The following is a 16,877-nucleotide window of genomic DNA, read 5'->3' as shown; positions in this document are numbered from 1 at the left end:
GTCTTAATGGTTATACCTCTTGGGAGGAAGGAGAACATACTTAAAATACTGCAAAACTTAACCTTAGGATTCTTTCTCCCAAAACTACAGCATAAGTAGAACTCCAAAGCGAAAAATCTTGGGGAGGAACACTTACCCTTTAGTTAAATGGAAAAATAAATTGATTTCCACAAGAGAAGCTTTGATGTTCATGGAAAATCAGGTGCTACTAATGCTACTCAAATGATGCTGCTAATACTCCAGAGCCGCTTATATCAATAGTCAATACTACTGTGAATTCTGTTGTTCAAGTCACCATCATTAGGCACATACTCTAAAGCCACACTGATTGATTTCAGCAACCATGTACATTTAGGGCTTCTAGATCTTGTAGGCCAAACACTCATTTTAATAATGCATTACAGTGACAGAGCATTTTCTGGTTTTCACCATGCACTTAGATGTATTATCTTACATTTATTCCTCAAAATGGTCTTCTGAGACATACAAAGCAGGCATTATCATTTTGGTGGGTTGTTTTGTTTTGTTTATGTTTTCTTGTTAGGGCCGCACCCATGGCATAGGGAGGTTCCCAAGCTAGGGGTCAAATCAGAGCTGCAGCTGTCGGCCGAGGCCACAGCCAGATCTGAGCCGTGTCTGCCACCAACACCACAGCTCACGGCAATGCCAGATCCTCAACCCACTGAGTGAGGCCAGGGATCGAACCTGCATCCTCATGGATACTAGTTGGATTTGTTACCGCTGAACCACAACAGGAACTCCCTTGGTTTGTTTTTAACTAGCTTATTTCTTGAAAAAGGCACTGATTCACATTGAACAAATTCAAGTAGAAGGGTATACATAGTTAAATCTCTCTTGACCTGTCCCCACTTAGTCTCCTCCAGAGATAGAACTTCTGTTAAGAAGTTTCTCTATGTTCTTTTAGAAATTCTTATGTACACCCTAGCCTGGCTCTGTCTATGTGTGCCCTTTAAACATGAACTCACACACATGGCAGCAGACTCTTCCCTGTTTTGTCCCTTGCTTTTTTCACTTAGCCAATTACTTGGAGATCTTCAGTGAGAACACAGTCATACCTCATTCTTTGTTTGATAGTCGATATAACTGGTCAACTAGTGAGGGGTATTTAGGTTGTATCCAGGGTTTTCTGTTACAGTCAGGCAACAGTGAACAATATTAGCAAGAACATATATAGTGCTTACTTGGTGATTTTCATGTATAGGAAATCGGTTAATCTTCACAACTATCCTATGACACAGAAACTAACATCGCTTCATTTTACAGATGAGAAAATAGGTAGAGATAAGTAATTTGCCCAGTGTCACACAGCTGGTAAATGGGTTTGATTTGCATGGATTTGAATCCGGATGGTCTGGCTCTAAGCCTCAAACATGATGTATTGCCTCTGGTTTCTTCCCTGTGCATTTAGAGCTGAGAGGACAGGCCACACTTCACAGCTGGGGAACCTGAGACCAGAGGGGTTGGTGATCACTGCTGCCCAGCCGAGTGGTAACAGAGACGGACCAGAAAACCAGCCTCCCAATTCCCAGTCTCTGACTTGTTCCATGACCCTTCGTGACCTGCCAGTACCTTCAGAATGTTATCTCTTTAAATTCCTGAAATCCTAACCACTTTAGATGTGAATGGAGCGCCTATACTGAGAAGTGGCTTGGGCGAAGTGGTTTTAGGAGAAACCTGGGGCTGTGATAAAGGAGTTCATTTCTCAGAGTCTTTGTACCACTCACCTCCTGCATTAGTAGATTTGCACTTAAAGCACATGATATCACAGAATATCTTTCATGTTAAAAAGCACTTTTTTTTTTTTTTTTTTTTTTGTTAACCACTGAGCCATGGCGGGAACTCCTTTTAGGTACTTTTTGAGTTGCAAGTTTAGAGATAAATTATGTCAAATTTTATTCAATGTTATCACTCATTTTTGGCTATTGGCACCCAAAATAAAAAGTATTAAATTGTGAAGGTTTAGACTAAAGAGAGCATGCCTGATTTAATCCTTCATGGCTACTCATTTACCCAGAGAGTGGTCTGGTGCCAGCATTCTCCCCCTGGCTTGGGAATGGCGCAGCTGCACTCTATATCAGAAACTATCTTCCATAGCACTAGGCAGCCCTTGAAACTTGTGAGCAAAACTATTTTCAAGCACCCCTTGAGTTTAAATAGTTCAAGAATCTCCCTCAGATCCTCACACGCCCCTGGTCTGGGCCCCACTTGACTATGAATGCCTTTGATTCATAGTCTGGGAGGCTCTTTCGAACCATGGAGTTTCATCTTTCACCATTGTACAGTCTCACATTCGCCTAGTGCCTGGCTCTCTTCCATTCACTTTCCCACTTCCATGTTCCCGTGACACCCCATGACCACGCTGTGAGAGCCGGTACTGTGCCTTCCCAAATTTTGTACCCCCTTCACCTAGGCACAGCTTGACCTACAGTAGAAGCTCCACAAATGTTTGTTGAATCCTTCCCTGTTTCTGTGTTGTCCTTAAATTTCCCCCACTATTGTCCATCTGTTGCCCAGGAAACCTGAGCTCTTCTACCAGCAATGCAGGCTTGATGGAGAACCAGGCTCTTTGCTTTTGCTGCCGCCCAAAAAGACTCTAGACAGGTTTCTCGGTTACATGTTTAGGTTTATAATCTGTCCTCATTTTTACTCATCGGTTGCTCACCTACTGTGTTGCAGATGGACTGCTAGGCACTGGGTGTACAGAGATAAACAAAAATGTCAGAGAATGACAGCCCTGTGTGAATGACAGATGCAACCTAGAACACACAAATAGAGAATCATGACTCCTGGCACATACACTGCAGGTGCTATGAGAAAGACTCGCTAAGGAGACACAATGTAGACTGGGAGACAGGAGAAGGCATCTCTGAAGACAGGATAGCAAGGTGAGACCTAAGACTGTAGAAGGGATTCAGCTACTCACAGAGGAGGGAGGAGGAAAAAGCCAGCGGAAGGACTAGCATGCGCAAAGTCACCAATGCAAGAAGATCTTGGAGCTGGAGACACATCTGGTGCCCCACGTTCCCTCCCCTCAGCCCTCCTCAATTTCAGCCAAAGCTGTGGTGGACAGTCAGACTCACCTCCAGCTGATATCCACCCACTGCAAGCCTCTGAGCATCTTTCTGCTTTCTCTGACAGCGGCACAAATACAGCCCAGAAATGCAGGAGTATTGACGCTCTTCCCCACTCCCACCCCCTGCCAGGCAACCCTCAACTGGGGGGGACAAGAGCTGGTAAACAGATGCCCCAGCCACCCTCCTTCAGGTTAACATCTCTGAGAGGCGTTCTGTATACTTCTCAGAGGTCCTGGACACATTGTCCGGAACACCAATCTCCAAAAATGCACTCTCTGAGTTTTCCCTTTCTTTTCTTCCTCATTCTTCTCATGCCCTCATTCCTTTCACATCACCAGCCTGCCTCCCACCACCAATTTGCTCCTAAGTCATTTCAAAGGAGCATGATCTAGGAAATGCACACATTACAGAAACTGAAAAAAAAAAAAAAAAAAAAAAGGTCTGAAAGGAGTAAGCACGGAGAAGAGTAAAGCCAGATGCAGCTGGAATTGTAGGATGAGGCAGACTACATGGGGTTGAGAGTGTGATACTCCATGCTTCTGGCTGGAGGCTGGCTTGCAGTTGTCCATCGGCTTGGAGTTGTCCATCTTCTTCTGTGTAGATGTGCAAAGCAGGAGACTCCACCCATAGTCCAGGCTACAGAAGATGGTGTCTTGGACTGTAGTGTTGGTAGAGGTGATAAGAAGAGATGGACAGGTTGGGATATATTTTAAACGTAGAATGGTCTGCACTTGCTGATGTGATCTGGTTAGAGAAAGAAAGGGATCTAGAGTGACTTGGCTTTAACAACTGAATGGATGGTGGTAACATTTAATTTGAGAATGGAAGGATCGGAGAGGGAGCAAGGTCAAACCGGGAAATCAAGTGTAATTTTGTACTCACAAAATCGGAGACATCTATGTGACATTCCTGGGGAAAGCATCAAGTATGCATTTGGACATTTGAGTCAGGCGCTTAAGGGAGTGGCCAGAAATGTAGATTTGGGATCATGTGTTTATTCATGGTGTTTAAACCAGGTTCTCTGGGAGAAATCAGATGGGCAGAGAAGATGGAGGATCTACAGTGGAGCCCTGAGGAATGCCAACATTCAGAATTTAGATAGGGAAAAAAGAGGCGGCAATGAAATGAAAGAGCAGCCAGCAGACATAGCCAAGAGAGGAGGTCCAATCCAAGAGAGGAGAGAGTTACAAGAAAAAAAGGAGTAGTCACTTGTTTTGAATGCTGCTCAGAAGTGGGATAATTTGTGGATGGAGAACTATCATCATCTCTTATATCTTTCATCAACATTAAATTATGAAAGGCACACACCCTCATCCAAAATGCAACCAAGCTCCTCCTGAAAACCAGCAGATGCCTCAAGGCAGAAACTAAACCCTTTGTCTGGTTGAGGCAACGTCTCGCTCAGAGAGGTTTGCATCTGTGTGCCTGCACCTTCCCAGCCTCTCTCTTCCTACCTCGCTTCTAGGTCAATATATATCCCCTTCCTAGTCCACTCCTATCTGTGGTCCAAGTCCTTGAGTTCTTCTAGCTCCAGGACTGTCATAGAAATACAGACTGGATGACGTAAACGCAAAAATTTAAACCACTCTGGATGTCAGAAGTACCAGCTCGAGGTGTCAACAGAGTTGTTTTCATTGTGAGGCCTCTACTCAGCTTGGACTTGTCCATCTTCTTCTGTGTCTTCACCTGGGACTTCCCTCTGTATGCATCTGTGTCCTGATCTTCTTGTAAGGACATTAGTTGTATTGGATTAGGGCCCACCCCAATGACCCCCGTTAATACTTATTACCTCTTTAAAAACCCTGACTCCAAATACGGTTGAATTCTGAGGTGCTGGGGGTTAGAACATTGATTTGTGAATTTTTTGGGAGGGGAGGGACACAATTCAGCCCATAGCGGGTGTATTATTCTTGCTTCAAGGCCAAGCCATGATTTAAGAATTGTATCACTATAGGCCTACCATTCCTAGGTCTCCAGTTTACAGATCTGTACACTTAGTCAATTTCTAAACTCTCCTCTTGACTTTATGTCTTTCTCTTACTCATGGCTTTCCTTTTTTTTAAATTTTTTACTTTATTCAATTTTTCTTTTTCTTTTTGTCTTTTGAGAGCCACACCCGCAGCATTTGGAGGTTCCCAGGCTAGGGGTTGAATTGGAGCTATAGCTTCCGGCCTACGCCAGAGCCACAGCAACACAAGGTTGAAGCCACGTCTTCGACCTACACCACAGCTCACTGCAACGCCGGATCCTTAACCTACTGAGCGAGGCCAGGGATTGAACCTGCAACCTCATGGTTCCCAGTCAGATTTGCTTCCACTGTGCCATGATGGGAACTCCTACTTTATACAGTTTTTGAAGGTTACTTTCCACTTACAGTTATTACAAATATTGGCTCTATTCCCTGTGTTGTACCATACATCCCTGAGCCTATCTAACACCCAGTAGTCTATACCTCCCACTCCCCCATTCCCTTGCTGCCTCTCCATCACTCCCCACTGGTAACCACTAGTTTGTTCTCTATATTTGTGAGTCTGCTTCTTTTTTGTTACATTCACTAGTTTGTTGTATTTTTTAGATTCCACATATAAGCGATATCATACACTATTTATCTTTCTCTGCCTGACTTATTTCACACACTATTATGTTGCTGCAAATGGCAAAATTTTTGTTCTTTTTTATGGCTGAGTAGTATTCCATTGTATGCGTATGTATATATACCACATCTTCTTTATCCACTCCTCTGTCAGCGGACACTTAGGTAGCTTTAATGTCTTGGCAATTGCAAATAGTGCTTCTATGAACATTGGGGTGCATGTATCTTTTCAAATTAGTTTTTTTTATTATTATCATTTTTAGGGGTGCACTCATGGCATATGGAGGTTCCCAGGCTAGTGGTCAAATTGGAGATACAGCTGCCGGCCTATGCCACAGCCACAGCAACGCAAGATCCGAGCCACGTCTGCGACCTATACCACAGCTCACAGCCACACTGGATCCTTAACCCACTGAGCGAGGCCAGGGATCAAACCCATGACATCACGGTTATTAGTCAGATTCCTTTTTGCTGTGCCACAATAACTCCAGGATTTATATATATACACACACACACACACATATACACACTCAGGAATGGAATTGCTGGGTCATATGGTAGTTCTATTTTTAGTTTTTAGAGCGGCCTCCACACTGTTTTCCACTTTGGCTGTACTGATTTACATTCCCACCAACAGTGTACAAGTCTTCCCTATTCTGCACATCTTTGCCAACATTTATTATTTGTAAACTTTTTACTTTACTTTTAATGATTTTTTTTATTATAGCTGGTTTTACAGTATTCTGTCAATTTTCTACTGTACAGCATGGTGACCCCATTACATATACATGTATAGATTCTTTTTTCTCACATTATCATGCTCCATCGTAAGTGACTAGACATAGTTCCCAGTGCTATACAGCAGCTTCTCATTGTTAATCCATTCCAAAGGCAATAGTCTTCATATATTAACCCCAAGCACCCTATCCATCCCACTCCCTCCCCCTCCCTCTTGGCATCCTCGAGTCTATTCTCCAAGTCCATGATTTTCTTTTCTGCGGAAAGGTTCATTTGTGTCATATATTAGATTTCAGATATAAGTGATATCATATGGTATTTATCTTTCTCTTTCTGACTGACTTCACTCAGTATGAGAGTCTAGTTCCATCCATATTGCTGCAAAGGGCATTATTTCATTCTTTTTAATGGCTGAGTAGTAGTCCATTGTGCATATATACCACGTCTTCCTAATCCAATCTTCTGTCAATGGACATTTAGGTTGTTTCCATGTCTTGGCTATTGTGAATAGTGCTGCAATGAACATGCAGCTGCATGTGTCTTTTTCAAGGAAAGTTTTGTCCAGATATATGCCCAAAAGTGGGGTTGCTGGGTCATATGGGAGTTCTGTGTATAGTTTTCTAACGTACCTCCATACTGTTCTCCTTAGTAGCTGTACCAGTTTACATTCCCACCAACAGTGCAGGAGGGCTCCCTTTTCTCCACACCCCCTCCAGCATTTGGTATTTGTGGACTTCTTAATGATGGCCATTCTGATGGTTTGAGGTGGTATCTCATGGTCATTTTGATTTTCATTTCTCTACTAATCAGGGATGTTGAGCATTTTTCCATGAGCTTTTTAGCCATCTGTATATCTTCCTTGGAAAAAATGTCTATTCAGGTCTTTTGCCCATTTTTCAATTGGATTGTTGGCTTTTTTTGCTGTTGAGTTGTATAAGTTGCTCGTATATTTTAGAGATTAAGCTCTTGTCAGTTGCATCACTTGAAACTATTTTCTCCCATTCTGTAAGTTGTCTTTTCGTTTTCTTTTTGGTTTCCTTTGTTGTGCAAAAGCTTGTCAGTTTGATTAGGTCCCAATGGTTTATTTTTACTTTTATTTCTGTTGCTTTGGGAAACTGACCTGAGAAAATATTCATAAGGTTGATGTCAGAAAATGTTTTGCCTATGTTCTCTCCCAGGGGTTTGATGGTGTCTTGTTTTATATTTAAGTCTTTTAGCCACTTTGAGTTTATTTGTGTGTGTGGTGTGAGGGTGTGTTCTAGTTCCATTGATTTGCATGCAGCTGTCCAGGTTTCCCAGCAATACTTGCTGAAAAGACTGTCTTTTTCCCATTTTATGCTCTTGCCTCCTTTGTCAAATATTAACTTATCATCATAGGTGTCTGGGCTTATTTCTGAGTTCTCTATTCTGTTCCATTGATATGTCTATTTTGGTACCAGTATTATTTGTATACTTTTTGATGATGGCTATTCTGGCAGGTGTAAAGTAATAGCACATTGTGGTTTTGATTTGCATTTCCCTGGTGATTAGCAATGTTGAGCATCTTTTCATGTGCCTCTTGGTTGGCCAGCTGCATTTACTCTGGAAAAGTGACCATTCAGTTCAGCTGCCTTTTTTTTTTTTCTTTTTGTCATATGGATGTTCCCATGCTAGGGGTCGAATCAGAATTGCAGCTGCGGGCCTACACCACAGCCACAGCAAGGTAGAATCCGAGCCACATCCGTGACCTAAACCACAGCTCACAGCAATGCTGGATACTCATCCCACTGAGCAAGGTCAGGGATCAAATCTACATCCCTACGGATAGTCAGGGTTCGTTTCCACGGAGCCAGTCCTCCTTCTGCCCATTTCTTAATTGGGTTGTTTGGGGAGTTTTTCGATGTTGAGTTATATGAGCTGTTTATATGTGTAGGATATCAATCCCTTATCAGTCATATCATTTGTAAATATTTTCTCCTGTTTGGTAGGTTGTCTTTTCATTTGTTGATGGTTTCCTTTGCTGTGCAAAAGCTTTTGTTTTTAATTAGGTCCCATTTGTTTATTTTTGTTTTTGTTTCCTTTACTTTAGGAGATGGATCCAAAAAATATTGCTGTGGTTTATGTGAAATTGTCACTGTTTTGTGTAGTCTTTAGCTTCCTTTGTTTGGATGTGAGTCTTGCTGTAATCACTCAAGTTAAAAGTGACCATGCTGTTGGTCTCTGAAAACAGTCATTCATCAGACTGGTCTCAGGAAAATTCACTGAGACACTGTATAGGATGTTTCTTCAATGAAGTTGATTGAGTGCTCTACACCACAGGAGATTAGTTTTCCAGAAACAGTTGTCCTCTTCTAGCAACTCTTCAGTGTAGATTGGCTAGTGATAGCCAATTGTTTGGGCTGGGGGACATGTATTTCATGGCTATCTTCTGTGGAGATATAATCATATAATTTAAAAAGTTGAAAGGCTTCCCATCTTGCAGCCAGATTTTCAGGATAATCAGAGATGCTCTTTATCTCCTAAGTCTCTTCAAGTACCTTCGAAGGTTGATCATCCTATAACTCTCTCAAGTTACATCATTTTTATTAGGTCACTTCTGTGTGCAAATGTTTTCAATATCTTTCTCTTGCTTATTTCATCTAGTGTTGCCCCTTTTAAAGTCTTCCATAAGCCAGCCCTCCTACACTACCATCCATATGATAAAATAAGCTCTCTGCCAGTGCAGCCCTTTCTCCTCATGGTTATAGCAGTTGATCTCGCCCCTCTCTGCATCTGCCCTGTAGTCCTCACTTGGAACACCCTCCTCAGTACAGGCCCCACCCCTCCTGGAACCCTGCCTGCCACTATACTCCAGACTTTACAATTTTCTCTTTAAAATCCCAGGGCACTTGATATCCATTCATACTTCAGTCTTTTACCTCCCCTTGATTTTTTTCTCTTTTTCCTTTCTCTTTTATTGAAGTATAGTTGATTTTCAATATGGTGTTAGTTTCAGGTATACAGCAAAGTGATTCAGTTATATTTTCCATTATAGATTATTACAAGATATTGAATATAATTCCCTGTGCTATAGAGTAAATCCATGTTGCTTATTTATTTTATATATGCTAGCTTTTATTGTTCCTCTCTATAGCCATAAGTTTGTTTTCTATGTCTCTGTATCTGTTTCTGTTTTGTATATACATTCTTTGTATCGTTTCTCAGATTCCACATATAAGTGACAATATATAATAGTAGTCTTTCTCTGCCTGCCTTACCTCACTAAGTATACTTCACCTTGATTTTTAATCCCATTCTGTGCATTAGTCTGAATTCTATCCAAATTATAAAACCCTTTCTAGTCTCACTGCCAGCCACTGACCTAAGTTAAGTCCTATTATCTCTCACCAGAATGATTTTAACAGCACTTAACTGATCTGATACAGTCCTTCCTCTACTTAGAAATTTTGCAAGCTCTCAGAATGAAGTTTACTCCCTTAAACAGCACACACAATCTCTCATGCTCCAGCCTCACTGGCTGTTGTGGCTTCATCTCCCAGCTTTCTCCTCCCTTACCACCACACACATATAACATGCTTCCATGTCTTACTCACCTGCCAATCACCATTCACTTTTTAGACTTGGCTAGAGTGACTCTCCTCCAGGAAGTCTTCCCTAATTTGTTTGTTTATTTGTTTGCTGAGTTTAGGAATTCTTTTTTGGCAGTTTTTAAAATGACTTAAGTATTTTTTACTTCAGTGAATTGTGTTACATTTATAGTTGTACAAAAATCATCACAAATAAAATTTTATACCATTTCCGTCCCAAACCCCCAGCCCATCCCCCACCCCCTAACCAGTCTCCTTTGGAAACTGTGTTTTTCAAAGTCTGTGAGTCAGTATCTGTTCTGTAAAGAAGTTCATTATGTCCTTTTTTTAGATTCCACATGTAGGAGATAGCATATGACATTGGTGTCTCATTGTCTGACTAGATTTAGCATGGTAATTTCTAGATCCATCCATGTTGCTTCAAATGCCATTATTTCTTTCCTTATAATGGCTGAGTAATATTCCACTGCGTATATGTGCCACTTCTTCTTTTTCCACTCCTCTGTTGATAGACATTTAGGTTGTTTCCATGTCTTGGCTATTGTATAGAGTGCTGCAGTGAACATTGGAGTATGTGTATCTTTTCAAGTCATGGTTTTCTCTGGATAGATGCCTAGGAGTGGGATTGCTGGATCAAATGGTAATTCCACTTTTAGTTTTCTGAGGAGTCTCCATACTGTTTTCCACAGTGTTTGCACCAATTTACATTCCCACTAACAGTGTAACAGGGTTCCCTTTTCTCCACACCCTCTCCAGCATTTATTGTTTGTAGACTTTGATGACAGCCATTCTGGCCACTGTAAAGTGGTACCCCATAGTAGTTTTAATTTGCATTTCTCTAATAATGAGTGATATTGAACATCTTTTCATGTGTTTTTTGGCCATCTGTATATCTTCTTTGGAGAATTGTCTGTCAAGATCTTCTACCCATTTTCTGATGGGGTTGTTTGTTTTTTTGGTATTGAGCTATAAGAGGTATTTATCAATTTTGGAGATTAATTCCTTGTCAGTTGCTTCATTTGCAAATATTTTCTCCCATTCTGTGAGTTATCTTATTGTTTGTTTAGGGTTTCCTTTGCTGTGCAGAAACTTTTAAGTTTAATTAGGTCCCATTTGTTTATTTTTGTTTTTATTGTTATTACTCTAAAAGGTGGATCCAAGAAGATATTGCTGTGGTTTATGTTATCGGAGAGTGTTTGGCCTGTGTTTTCCTCTAAGAGTTTTATAGTATCCAGTCTTAAATTTAGGTCTTTAATCCATTTTGAGTTTATTTTTGTGTATGGTGTTTGGAAGTGTTCTAATTTCATTCTTTTACATGTAGCTGTCCAGTTTTCCCAGCACCACTTATTGAAGGGACTGTCTTTTCTCCATTGTATATTCTTGCCTCCTTTATCATAGATTAGTTGACTGTAGGTGTGTGGGTTTAATTGTGGGCTCTCTGTCCTGTTTCACTAATCTATATTTCTGTTTTTATGCCAGTACCATATGGTTTTGATGGCTGTAACTTTATTATATAGTCTGAAGTTATGGGGCCTGATTCCTCCAGTTTCATTTTTCTTTCTCAGGGTGGCTTTGGCTATTTTGGGTCTCTTGTGCTTCCAAACAAACTTTAAAATATATTGTTCTACTTCTGTGAAAAATGTCCTTGGTAATTTGATAGGGATTGCATTGAATCTGTAGATTGCCTTGGGTAATATAGTCATTTGACAGTATTGATTCTTCCAATCCAAAAGCATGGTATGTCTTTCCATCTGTTTGTGTCATCTTTGATTTTATTCATCAGCGTCTTTAGGTAGGTTTATTCCTAAGTATTTTATTCTTTTTGATGTGATGGTAAATGAGATTGTTTCCCTAATTTCTCTTTCTCATTTTTCATTGTTAGCATAGAGGAATGCAGTCAATTTCTGTGTGTTAATTTTATATCCTGTGACTTTGCCAAATTCATTGATGAGCTCTAACAGTTTTCTGGTAGCATCTTTAGGATTCTCTAGGTATAGTATCATGTCATCTGCAAACAGTGATAGTTTTACTTCTTCCTTTCCAATTTGAATTCCTTTTATTTCTTTTTCTTCTCTGATTGTTGTGGCTAGGACTTCCAAAACTATGTTGATTCATACTGGCAAGAGTGGACATCCTTAGCTCATTCCTGATCTCAGCAGGAATTCTTACAGCTTTTCACCATTGAGAACAATGTTAACTGTGGGTTTGTCATATATGGCCTTTATTATGTTGAGGTAGGTTCCCTCTATGCCCACTTTCTGGAGGGTTTTATCAGAAATGGACCTTGGATTTTTGTCAAAAGCTTTTTCTACATGTATTGAGAGGATCCTATAGTTTTTATTCTTCAGTTTGTTAATGTGGGGTATCACACTGATTGATTTGTGGATATTGAAGAATCCTTGCATCCCTGGGGTAAATCCCACTTGATCATGATGTACAATCCTTTTAATGTATTGTTGGATGTGGTTTCCTAGTATTTTGTTGAGGATTTTTGCATCTATGTTCATCAGTGATATTGGCCTGTAATTTTCTTTTTTTGTGTGGTTTTGGTATCAGGGTGATGGGGGCCTCATAGAAAATTCCTTCCTCTGCAATTTTTTGGAATATTTCAGAATAATAGGTGTTAGCTCTTCACTAAATGTTTGATGGGATTTGCCTGTGAAGCCATCTTGTCCTGGAGTTTTGTTTTTTGGAAGTTTTTTAATCACAGTTTCAATTTCAGTACTTGTGATTGGTCCATTCATCTTTTCTATTTCATCTTGGTTTAGTCTTAGAAGATTGTACTTTTCTAAAAATTTGTCCATTTTTTTCTAGGTAGTCCATTTTATTGACATATAGTTGCATATAGTAGTCTCTTATGATCCTTTGTATTTCTGTGATGTCTGTTGTAACTTCTCCTTTTTCTTTTCTAATTTTATTGATTTGAGTCCTCTCTCTTTTTTTCTTCATGAGTCCGGCTAAGGGTTTATCAATTCTGTTGATCTTTTCAAAGAACTAGCTTTTCGTTTCATTGATCTATTCTATGGTTTTCTTTGTTTCTATTTCATTTATTTCTGCTCTTATCTTTATGATTTCTTTCTTTCTGCTAACTTTAGGTCTTGTCTCTTCTCTCTAGTTGTTTTAGATGTAAAGTTAGGTTGTTTATTTGAGCTTTTTCTTGTTTCTTGAGGTAGGCTTATATTGCTATAAGCTTCCCTCTTAGAACTGCTTTTAGGAGTTCCCATCATGGCTCACAGAAACGAATCCAACTAGGAACGATGAGGCTGCAAGTTCAATCCCTGTCCTTGCTCAGTGGGTTAAGGATCCAGTGTTGCCATGAGCTGTGGTGTAGGTTGCAGACGTGGCTTGGATCTGGCATTGCTGAGGCTGTGGCATAGGCTGGCAGCTGTAGCTCCAATTAGACCCCTAGCCCTGGGAACCTCTGTATGCCACAAGTGTGACCCTAAAAAAACAAAAACAAAAAACAAAATAAAAGAAGAAGAACTGCTTTTGCTGCATTGCATAGATTTTGGATTGTTGTGTCTTTGTTGTTGTTTGCTTCTAGGTATTTTTTGATTTCCTCTTTGATTTCTTCAGTGATCCATTGGTTGTTTAGTAGCATGTAGTTTAATCTCCATGTATTTGTGTTTTTTACAGGTTTTTTTCTTGTTGTTGATTTCCAGTCGTATAGTGTTGTGGTCAGTAAATTGATATGATTTCAATTTACTTAGTTACTGATGCTTGATTTGGTGTCCAGAATGTGAGCAATCCTAGAGAATTTCCATGTGCACTTGAGAAAAATGAGTATTTCGCTGATTTTGGATGGACTGTTCTATAAATATCTGTTAAGTCCATCTGGTCTAATGCTTCATTTAAGGCCTGTGTTTCCTTATTGACTTTCTGTCTGGATGATCTTCCCATTGCTATAAGTGGGGTGTTAAAGTCCCCACTATTATTGCGTTATTGTCAGTTTCTCCTTTTAAGATTGTTAGCAGTTGCCTTACATATTGAGTTGGTTCTATGTTGGGTGCATATATATTTAAAATTGTTATATCTTCTTCTTGGATTGATCCTTTAATCATCATGTAGTGACCTTCCTTGTCCATTAAAATATTCTTTATTTTAGGGTCTATTTTTTCTGATATGAGTATTGCTACTCTAGCTTTCTTTTGATTCCTATTTGCATGGAATATTTTCTTCCATCCTCTCATTTTCAATTTGTATGTGTCCCTAGAAGTGAAATGGGTCTCTTGAAGACAGGATATGTATGGATCTTGTTTTTGTATCCATTCAGCCTTTTGGTTGGAGCATTTAGTCCATTTACATTTAAGGTAATTTTTGATATGTATGTTCTTATTGCCATTTTATTAACTGTTTTGGATTTGTGTTTGTTGCTCTTTTTTCTTCCCTTCTTCTCTTGTGGTTTGATGACTAGCTTTAGTGTTGTATTTGAGTTGCTTTTTCTTATTTGTATGTGTATCTATAGTAGATTTTTGGTTTGCAGTTACCCTGAAGTTTTGATACAGGAGTCTGTATATATACAAGATTGTTTTAAGTTGTTGATCTCTTAATCACAAGTGCACATGCAGTGCCCTGCATTTGTACCCTTCTCATGATTTCTGATTTTGGTAGCATATTTATGTTTGGATAATTCCCTACCTTTACTATATGTATGCCTTTACTGGTAAATCTTGTCATTTGTGTTATTTTTGTTTCCAATTGTGGCCATTTCTGTCTAGAGAAGTTCCTTTAGTATTTGTTGTAAAGCTGGTTTAGTGTTGCTGAATTCTCTTAGCTATTGCTTGTCTGTGAAGCTTTTGATTTCTCCTTCAAATCTGAATGAGAGCCTTGGTTGGAGGTTTTTTCCTTTCATCACTTTAAGCATAGCATGCCACTCCCTTCTGGCCTGCCGAGTTTCTGCTGAAAAATCAGTTGATAAGTTTTTATCAGGGTTCCCTTGTATGTTTTATGTTTCTTTTCCCTAGCTTCTTTCAGTGTTTTCTCATTGTCTTTAATTTTGGTCAGTTTGACTAATATGTGTCTTGGGGTGTTCCTCCTTGGATTTATTTTATATAGTTTATGTTTCCTGGATTTGAGTGAGTCATTCCTTTCCCATGTTAGGAAGTTTCTGGCTGTTACCTCTTCAAATATTTTTTCCGTCCCTTTCTCTCTCTCTCCTCCTTCTGGCACCCCTATAATATGGGCTGATGTGTTTAATGTTGTCCCAGAGTTCTCTTAGACTGTCTTCATTTTTTTCAGTCTTTTTTGTCTTTTCTGTTCCATATCATGATTTACACTCATCTGTCCTCCACCTCACTTATTTGTTCTTCTGCTTCCTGTAGTCTACTGTTGGTTGCTTCTAATGAATTTTTAATTTTGGTTATTGTGTTTTGCATGTCTGCTTGTTTAATCCTTAAATTGTGTATTTCTTTGCTTATTGTTTTTTCTAATTTATCAATCTTTGCCTCCAGTTTATTTCCAATATCTCAAATCATCTTCACTATCATCAATCTAAAGTCTTTTTCATGGAGGTTAATAATCTCCAGATCACTTAGCTGTTTTTCTGGGGGTTTTTTTCTTGCTCCCTCATCTGAGTCTTAATTCTCTGCCTTTTCATTTTGTGTAGATTTTTGATGTGATCTCCTTTTTGTAGACAATAGAGTTGTATCCTCTCTTACTTCTGATATCTGCCCTCCTTGTGGCTAAAGTTGGTATGGGAACTTGCTGTAGGCTTCCTGATGGGAGAGTATGGTACCTGCCCACTGGTAGGTGGAGCTGATTCATATCCCTCTGGTGGTTGGGGCTTTGTCACTGGGTGAGATTAGAGGTGGCTGTGTGCCTGGGGGGTCTTTAGGCAGACTGCTTGCTGAGGGGTAGGGCTGTGATCCCACCTAGATTATTGTTTGGCCTGGGGCTTCTCAGCCCTAATGGATGGGGCCGGATTTTTCCAAAATCCCACCTCTAGAGGAACACATGCTGATGATTATTCCAGAGACCTTTGCCTCCAAAGTCCTTCCCCCACAATGAACCAGTCACCCCGTTTTCCCAGGAGCTCCTCCAAGAACTCACAGGTGTTTTTGTTTTTTTTTTTTAATTTTAGTTAATCTACAATGTTGTGTCAATTTCAAGTGTAGCAAAATGATTCAGTTATACACACACACCTGTATTGTTTTCAGATTATTTTCCATTATAGGTTATTACAAAATACTGAGTATAGTTTCCTGCACTCTACAGTAGGTCCTTACTGTTTACATATTTTATATGTAGTGTTGTGTATATGTTAATCCCAAACTCCTAATTTATCCCTCTCCCTACAGTCTTCCCTCATTCAGATGCCCCTGTCTGTGCCTCCAAAGTACCCTATTCCTACCAATGTCAGCAATTCTGGTGCTGTTCTATAAGCACTGGTTCACTTCAACAGCAAAGGCTGTGTCTTTTATATTGGTATCCCTACTGTCCAGTCTTACAACTGACACAAAATAATACTAAAATATTCCATAAATGTTCCTTCAGTGATTGAAAGAATTAATGAACTATTGGTTTCCCATCTGCTGTTTCTCTTTCTTCTAATTATCCTACATATTGGTGCCATAGTAACCTTCGTGTTAGAACAGATATCTTTTGTCTCCCCTACCCAAGAGCCACTGATGGCTCATCATGGATAACAAAATCTAGCCTCACCAGTTTAGCATTCAAGATCCTTGGCAATCTGATCCCCACTACACATATACTGCAGTTTTACTTGCCATTTTGTAAGAATGTCTCCTTTGCTCTCCAGGCCCTAGTTACTGACTCAAACCTGAACAGCCTGCCTGGAGTGACGTCCTTTGATTTTCCCCTCCTATGTCCTCCTATCAATGCCCATCCTTTTCTCTGAGCCTCAGGTCAAATTCCATCTCCTCTATG

The 16,877-nt window shown here is 39.9% G+C and overlaps 2 long non-coding RNA genes across 6 annotated transcripts in view; one reads left to right on the top strand and one right to left on the bottom strand.

Moving 5' to 3' along the window:
* LOC106509522 overlaps positions 1-16,877 on the top strand; it is a 192,898-nt gene that overhangs the window by 142,236 nt on the left and 33,785 nt on the right. The window lies entirely within an intron of this gene.
* The window catches only part of LOC106509521, a 62,492-nt gene that overhangs the window by 24,476 nt on the left and 21,139 nt on the right, over positions 1-16,877 (bottom strand). For 2 of the 3 annotated variants that reach the window (XR_001307130.2, XR_001307131.2), the window contains exon 3: positions 2,624-3,839. The exons of the other annotated variant lie outside the window; for it this stretch is intronic. This is a non-coding gene — a long non-coding RNA (uncharacterized LOC106509521). Of the gene's footprint in view, positions 1-2,623; positions 3,840-16,877 lie in introns of those variants that run through there. 3 annotated transcript variants of the gene reach the window in all.

Source organism: Sus scrofa, chromosome 2 (genome assembly GCF_000003025.6).
Source record: "Sus scrofa isolate TJ Tabasco breed Duroc chromosome 2, Sscrofa11.1, whole genome shotgun sequence".
Taxonomy (NCBI): domain Eukaryota; kingdom Metazoa; phylum Chordata; class Mammalia; order Artiodactyla; family Suidae; genus Sus; species Sus scrofa.
Note: the sequence above shows the minus strand (reverse complement) of the source record. Positions and strands in the feature narration are given on the sequence as shown.